The sequence below is a fragment of the Podarcis bocagei genome, assembly GCF_964188305.1.
Source record: "Podarcis bocagei genome assembly, chromosome: 1".
Classification (NCBI taxonomy): Eukaryota; Metazoa; Chordata; class Lepidosauria; order Squamata; family Lacertidae; genus Podarcis; species Podarcis bocagei.
Window position 1 is genome coordinate 44857344 of NC_138125.1, and position 8419 is coordinate 44865762.

The 8419-nt window shown below is 48.6% G+C and overlaps 1 protein-coding gene and 1 long non-coding RNA gene across 4 annotated transcripts in view; one reads left to right on the top strand and one right to left on the bottom strand.

The window, feature by feature from the left end:
- The window catches only part of INO80 (INO80 complex ATPase subunit), a 56855-nt gene extending 54482 nt beyond the window's left edge, over nucleotides 1-2373 (bottom strand). For all 3 annotated transcript variants that reach the window (XM_081207799.1, XM_081207798.1, XM_081207797.1), the window contains exon 1: nucleotides 2236-2373. The gene's annotated coding sequence lies outside the window, so the exon portion shown is untranslated. The remainder of the gene's footprint in view (nucleotides 1-2235) is intronic.
- On the top strand, nucleotides 1456-8367 carry LOC308596097. The gene is made up of 3 exons (XR_014012315.1): nucleotides 1456-2238; nucleotides 2643-2789; nucleotides 7713-8367. It is a non-coding gene; the product is annotated as an uncharacterized lncRNA (long non-coding RNA).
- Nucleotides 8368-8419: the final 52 nt, after the last annotated feature.

An 8419-nucleotide genomic window follows, 5' to 3' on the forward strand; every position in this document is an offset into this window, starting at 1 on the left:
AGTACACTAATAAGTACAGTCAAACCTCGGTTGACGAACATTATCGGTTCTGGAAGCCTGTTCGGCTTCTGAAATGTTCAGCAACTGAGGTGAGACTTCTGATTGGTTGCAAGAGCTTCTTGCACTCAGGCAGAAGCCACGTCGGACATTTGGCTTCCAAAAGCCATTAAACAACCAGAGCATTTAATTCTGTGTTTTTGGCGTTTGGGAGCTGAAATGTTTGAAAACGAAATAGTTGGAAAAATGGACAAATCTGAAGTTGTTATTGTTGGGCCGAGTTGTTGTGGTGGGGATGAGGGTTGCTGTGTTGCCGGGGATGTTGCTTTTGTTTCAAATATTGCAAGTTTTGGATGGGATGGATTGTTTCAGGAGGTGGCAGAGGGATGTTTCCAGATTTGTTTGGCAGAGCAGGAAGCCTCGAGTAAAATTTAAGATATTGACGGATGCCAAAGAAGGAGGCGGACTTGCCCTGCCAGACCCCTAAACTTTGTTGTGAACCATCTGCTTTTTGCTGGCTGAGAGAATGGCTGCTTCTTGAAAACACTGAAGTGTTGGATAATGGCAGATGAAGTTGATGGAATATATGGAATTGGCGGAAATGACAGGCAAGATCCGAGACCAGGGAGAAGAGTCGGTGGAAGAACACTGGAAAAAGTTTAAAGACTATTTATGGAAGTATTGTAACATTAATGAATGTTAGAAGAATGTTGGAATGAAGTTATATGGCTTTGGTAGAAATGTTATAAGGAATTAAGTATAAATAGATTAATAGAATATTAAAGGAAAAAATAAGGTTAGAATGTGTTAAGATAATTCTAGGATAGAAAACAGAGGAAGATGGAAAGGAATTGCTGAAACAATTAATAGAAGTGGAATACAAAAAGGGAGGTGTGAGGAGGTCGTTGGAAATAAGCGAATGAAAGATAAGATATTGAAAATGTTTGAGGTGTTTTTAAACTGTTTTTGTTTGTATTGTTCTTTTTCTTTTCTTTTTTTCTTTGTAGTGTTGTGTTGAAATTGTTGGAAAAGTAGTAAATATCATTAAAAAAAAAGAGAGAAATGTTTGAAAACGGAGCAATTCGACAACTGAGGTTTGACTGTACTGGTATTTACCTCTCCTCTGTCAAAACACTACTTCTACCCAAGAAACCTTGCAGGAGATTGCATAGAAGTCAAGATTAAGATGTGTACTGAAGTTTTTTAAATAACAGAAACACTCGCTCCTATTAGTAGTATGTATGGAACACAGGCATACTGACCTGTCATAAATACACTTGTGAAAGGTAAGAGTTTGCTTGCAACCAGGGGGCAAAGGAAGTGATAGTCATCATGTTATGCTACAAGCTAACCAGACTTTCCAGTTAAAACATGGAACAGCACAATCTTAACCAACAGCCCTCCATGATTACCAGCCTTTAATTTCCAGTTACCGAGGACAGCCCAGCAGCCAAACGTTTTGGAGTGTGATCAGGATGCACTATATGCATCCCAGATCAAACTACCAAATCACACATACCATGTGACCAGTAAGTCATTTACAGCTTTTAAGCACGTGTTCTACATAATCCAAGCGAACAGAAATTTTCAGATTAAAATTGCGAAACCGATATGCACTTTTATTTTCTGTTTTACGCTTGACGCTCAAGTATGCTGGGGTCTTGGAATCTGCAAGCACTAATCCTGAACCCCCACAAACCACACCGAAATAAAACCGAATAAAGAGTCGAACCGCACGTTCCAATGGTTAACAGACCGCATAGGAAGCAGTGCGGTTGGCAATCCTATAGGCTAAACCGGGACGCTGCTTAAGGCGGGGCTGTCAAGCCCATACGCTGAGCTCCCGTTTCCTCGTCCGCCGCCTTCATGCAAAGCGCGGGGCGCGCACGTGGGCTGGGTGCGACCGACACACCCTCACCCCGGCGCCGCACGCTGCCGAGGGGCGGCACAGGCCCCGCCAAGGGCGCCTTCCCTCCTTCCGCGGGAGCGTTTTGCGGGCGAGGGGAGGTTGCCGGGGTCCCGCCCCCTCCGCAGTGGGGGGCGCGCGTGTGCCTGCTCTCCCTCCCTCCGCCCCAGAGGAGCGGCAGGGCCTGTCGCTTTAAGAGAAGGCCCGGCTGCCGGGGCCGCTGCGGAGGGAGCGGGAAGGAGGGGTTGGGTTCGGGGGGGAAGCCGGAACCTGGCCTAGCGGGTCCCTCCGGCGCTGCCACCTGCCTCGGCCCGGGAGCCCCGGCGTCTTACCTGGTGCGTGGCCCGGCTTGGGCCGGGGGTGGCTTTCGAGTTGCCCGCCCCGCTCTCTCGCGCCGGCCTCTCGCCCCGCGCTGCGCTGGCGCTGCCTGTGCCCTGCCGCGGTGCCTCTCGGCTTCTGCCTCGCCAAGATGGCGGCCGCGCTATTGCTGCTGAGGAGGCGGCGGCTGCGGGCGCTGGGACGGCGGCGGCGGCCACTTTCGCTCACTGAGAGGAGAGGAGCAGGGACACGGGGAGCCATGGCGGGGGGGAGGAGAGGCGCCATGGCCAGGCCAGAACAATCGAACTCGGCACCCCTAGCTGGCCCTCGGAGCCCCCACCTAGAAATACTCGGTGGCGGGCTTCGCCGCAACCGCTACACTGTCCCCGTGCCCACATCCCGTGCTCTTCCCCCCACATAGAACCCACAAGGACCCCTGTAGCATCGATTCGTTCATCGTTCGACTGGTTGAGTCTGGCGGTGACGGAAATTACCGAACGCTTTCGGCCGAAGAGACTGGCGTGAGTTAGCAATTCTCGCGCGAAGCGCCAGCTAAAGGTTCGCGAGGGTAAGATTCCAACGGGAGCTCCTTGGAAGTGACGTAGCGTTTGGCTAACCTTGCTCCTGTGTTTAGGGGTGGGGCTGTGCAGACCTTGGTAGGCCTACGATCAATCCTTTTGATTGAAAGTATTTTCACAGGCAGTACCGTAATCGAATTCTCTCTGTTCGCAGTTCGTCTCCACGCGGTTTCTCCAGCACGCTTTTGCCACGGCTGTTTTTTATTAAAGCCCGAAGGACGGCACATAAATCTCTTACAGTGAATGAAATAATATTGAGAACTGGATCCCTTTAATCAAAGGCCCCATGCATTAATTTGATAGTACCTGGTATCAATTTCTCTTTCAATTCACCTCCCCACTCCCCGCACATTTCTTGTCTTACCACTTGAGTATTAAACGGTTTGCCACACTGGAAAATATTAAGCTATTTTTGTAACTGCCTTGCAAGGAAAATGGTGATAGCTCTAAGGTGCTGCAGTATATCTTGTTCTTGCAATGTATTTGTTTTGGTAAAAGGATATAAATTACTATATATGTTAACACTGTATGTGTGCATGTATATATATCTGGCCAGGACGTTCCTACTTATATCTCTCAAACCTAAGGACGCATTTTAGACAAAATTAAGTTTTTTTATGGTGTATTTTTACAACTGGAAAGGCTGACACCAACTTGAAAGGGCAGATTAACCTCATCCATAGATCTGACTATCCCTAATTGTGATAATCTGCTTCTGAATACCAGGTACCAGAGAATAGCTGGTTACGTTGAGAGACTGGTCAAAGGTCACAGTAAGTTTTATAATAATAATAATAATAATAATAATTTTTTATTTATACCCCGCCCTCCCCAGCCAAGGCCGGGCTCAGAGCGGCTTACAAGCAATAATAAAAACAAGATGAGTGATTACAACTTAAAAACAAAAATAAAATACAACATTAAAATAATGGAACATTAAAATATTAAAATGGAGCCTCATTGCAGGAGAAGGAAAAGAAAAAAGAAAAAGGGGGCGGAGGGAATCAAATTGGCTCCAATCCAAAGGCCAGGCGGAACAACTCTGTCTTACAGGCCCTGCGGAAAGAGATCAGATCCTGCAGGGCCCTGGTCTCATGAGACAGAGCGTTCCACCAAGTTGGGGCCAGTGCTGAAAAGGCCCTGGCTCTGGTTGAAGCCAATCTAACTTCCTTAGGGCCTGGGACCACTAGGGTGTTGTTATTTATGGACCTTGAGGCTCTCCGTGGGGCATACCAGGCGAGGCGGTCCCGTAGGTACGAGGGTCCTAGGCCGTGAAGGGCTTTAAAGGTCAAAAGCAGCACCTTAAATCTGACCCTGTACTCCACCGGGAGCCAGTGCAGCTTGAAAAGCACTGGATGAATATGCTCCCATGGCAGAGACCCTGTGAGGAGCCTCGCTGCAGCATTCTGTACCCGCTGGAGTTTCTGGGACAGCTTCAAGGGCAGCCCCGCGTAGAGCGAGTTACAGTAGTCAAGCCTGGAGATGACTGTCGCATGGATCACTGTGGCCAGGTCGGGGCGGGAAAGGTAAGGGACCAACTGCTTGATGCGGCGAAGGTGGAAAAATGTCGCCTTGGCTGTTGCTGTGACTTGCGCCTCCATGGAAAGGGAGGCGTCAAGGATTACACCCAAACTCTTAACGGAAGGTAATGGCACTAATTGGGCCCCCGCAAGAGAAGGGAGTTGGTCCCTCATCCCCATGCTATCCCGACCTAGCCATAGGACCTCTGTCTTTGAAGGATTTAGTTTCAATCGGCTCCCACGAAACCATCCAGCCACAGCTTCCAAGCATCTGGTCAGTGTGTAAGGGGCCGAGTTGGTGTGGCCATCCATCAGTAGATAGAGCTGAGTGTCATCAGCATATTGATGACAGCCCAGCCCAAAGCTCCGGATAATCTGAGCAAGGGGGCGCATAAAGATGTTAAAAAGCATTGGGGAGAGAATTGCGCCCTGCGGCACTCCACACACCAAGGAGTGGCGTGACGACATTTCCCTCCCTAGTGCCACCCTCTGTCCCCGACCAGAGATAAAAGAGCACAACCAGTTACGGGCTATGCCCTGTATCCCCACGTCTGCAAGGCGATGGTCCAGAAGATCATGATCGACCATGTCAAAAGCTGCTGACAAATCTAAAAGGATCAGCAGTCCTGACCCGCCTCGATCCAGTTGTCTACGGATATCATCTGTTAGGGCAACCAGAGCCGTCTCCGTCCCAAAACCAGGACGGAAACCGGACTGAAATGGATCTAATGCCTTTATGGCTGAGTGGTGATTTTAACGCAGGTCCTAGTCCATGTAATATCCCTGCCCTTTATTCAGCGTTCTGGGGGGAAAGATGTAGAAATGAATACACTGAGCCAGGGGCATAATCTTTTCTCATAGGTCTGGAAAGTTATAGAATCCTTTTCTTTCCTTGTTAACAGTCCTGTGTGACACCTTTTAAGGCTAACCAGGCTGCAATCCTGTTCATACTTACCAGGGAGTGATCCACATGGAATTCAGTGGGGCTTAGTTCTGAGTAATCTAGTATTTGTTGCAAGAATCCACCCCTTCTGAGCCATAATAAGACACTTAAAGGTAAAGGTAAAGGTACCCCTGCCCGAACGGGCCAGTCTTGACAGACTCTGGGGTTTGTGCGCCCATCTCACATCTATTGGCCGGGGGCCAGCGCTGTCCGGAGACACTTCCGGGTCACGTGGCCAGCGTGACAAAGCTGCATCTGGCGAGCCAGCGCAGCACACGGGACGCCGTTTACCTTCCCGCTGGTAAGCAGTACCTATTTATCTACTTGCACCCGGGGGTGCTTTCGAACTGCTAGGTTGGCAGGCGCTGGGACCAAGCAGCGGGAGCGCACCCCGCCGCGGGGATTCGAACCGCCGACCTTTCGATCGGCAAGCCCTAGGCGCTGAGGCTTTAACCCACAGCGCCACCCGCGTCCCTCAATAAGACACTTAGGTGTCTTACAATTGCAGTATTTAAGTGGTCACAGAACTTTCCCCCCCAGAAGAAGTGTTTGGGAGAGCAGGAAACCCTTCTTAAAACTAGGCTATTTTTTCCATTTAGTTAGGTGCTATCTATAGAAGAGCAATTCCTAAAGTGTCCACAGTATAATGGAGGGGGAAGAACTTGGCCACACACCTTGGACTTCTTATCCACCCCACCAAGTCTAGTGGACACCAGACACCCGTGAATGGGAGAAGCCTTTTGCTCTCAATAGTGGAGAAATAAACCAGTAAGTATGTGGAAAAATAGGATGGTAGGCTAAATAGACCTTTGGTCTGATGCAGCAGGCTGCTTTTAAGTTGTTATTCTACTTATATCTGAGGAATTTTATTTTCAGGCAGCTAAAGGGGTAATCTAGGTCGTAGTGTCCAAATCCATCGGGCAGGGGGGGGGGGGCTTAGTATAGTGGTACCTCGTGTTACATATGCTTCAGGTTACATACGCTTCAGGTTACAGACTCCGCTAGCCCAGAAATATTACCTCAGGTTAAGAACTTTGCTTCAGGATGAGAACAGAAATTATGCAGCAGCGGCGCGGCAGCAGCAGGAGGCCCCATTAGCTAAAGTGGTGCTTCAGGTTAAGAACAGTTTCAGGTTAAGAAGAGAACTCCAGAACGAATTAAATTCTTAACCTGAGGTACCACTGTATATATAACTTAACAGGTACGTCCAGCAAATTAGAATAAAAAATGTTGAGGAAAGCTGCGAAACATTAATTCTGCAGTGCATGAAAGTGAATGGGGTGGTGGTAAGTTGGTTGCCTGTTTCTCAAGGCCTGTATACAGTGCAGGGGCCACCTGTTTGAAGGATGATTGCTGGATTCCATTTTGAAGCTCTAAAAGATGTTGCTCTGTGCAGGTACAGGACCTATATACAGTGGTGCCCCGCAAGACGAACGCCTCGCAAGACGGAAAACCCGCTAGACGAAAGGGTTTTCCGTTTTGGAGGCGCTTCGCAAAACGAATTTCCCTATGGGCTTCCTTCACAAGACGAAAGCCCATAGGGAAATCTCCGGGACAGCGGGGAAGCGCAGCGCGTCTTCCCCACTGTCCTCGGACCTCCTCCGAAGGCTGGCGGTGGGGCGGAAAGCCCTTCTCCCCACGCCAGCCTTCGGAAGGCTCCTCCGAAGGCTGGCGGTGGGGAGAAAAGCCCTTCTCCCCGCGCCAGCCTTCGGAAGGCTGCTCCGAAGGCTGGCGGTGGGGCGGAAAGCCCTTCTCCCCACGCCAGCCTTCGGATGGCTGTCCTGAAGACTTGCGGTGGGAGGAGGGTTTTCCTTCCCACCGCCAACATTCAGAATGCTGTTCTGAATGTTGGCGGTGGGGAGGAAAAACCCTCCTCCCACCGCAAGCCCCGGGAACAGAGGAGAAGCGCTGCACCCCTTCCCCTCTGTTCCCGTACCTGTCCTGAAGGCTTGCGGTGGGGAGAAAAGCCCTTCTCCGCACCGCCAGCCTGGCAAGCGGTTTCCATAGGAACGCATTAATTGATTTTCAATGCATTCCTATGGGAAACCGTGCTTCGCAAGACGAAAAACTCGCAAGAAGAAAAAACTTGCGGAACGAATTAATTTCGTCTTGCGAGGCACCACTGTACATGAATGCAAAAAGACCACAAAGAATAATCATGACTTTTATTTTATTTTAGAGAAAAACATTCCAACTGCCTTGTGAAGAGTTTTCCTTGGAAAACCATCTACCAAAAAACCCAGCATATTAAGTTTATATCTGAAACATACACACTTGCATTTTAAGAAACATCTGTTCAAATTCCAACAAACAACATACAGCTTTGCCCTTCTATTTTGAAAATGAACAACTCATACCTATTTTCAAATAAGCATGCTTAGGATCCTGCTGCTGTAATGCTGCCCAACTAAAGGCCTTTTACCATGTAATTGTTTTCCCCACAAAAAAAGGAAGCCAGGACAGATCGTGATGAGTGCTCACTGGAAGGACAGATTGTGAAGCTTAGACTCCAATACTTTGGCCACCTCATGAGAAGAGAAGACTCCCTGGAAAAGACCATGATGCTGGGAAAGATGGAGGGCACAAGGAGAAGGGGACGACAGAGGATGAGATGGTTGGACAGTGTTTTCGAAGCTACCAGCATGAGATTGACCAAACTGCGGGAAGCAGTGGAAGACAGAGCCTGGCGTGCTCTGGTCCATGGGGTCATGAAGAGTCGGACAGGACTAAACGACTGAACAACAACAACAACAACAACCTTTTGAAACCTAGAACACAGTTATTCCGTACTGCATCACATGTCCAACTGATAATTGAACTTCGGAGTAAACATGGTTAGGATTGAGCTGCTTAGAAATGTTTGCTGTTCCCTTTGTAGACTATGTTGTACAAATAATGTTATTATTTATGGGTACTTGGTGCAATAAATAACTTTCTATATTGCTCAAGGGAGAATTTTGCAATCCAGAATGGAAAACTTGTTCCAAAGATATAACTGCAAATACTGTATTGGGGAGCAGGGGGGAACAGCTAACAATTCTGCAGATGAGTTGTGTTTCTATGTTGTTGGATGTGTTTTTTTTGAAATCATCATGAAAGGGTTGGGGACTCCTTCCCCCTTTGTCATGAAGTTAACGATACAGGAAGCACATACATG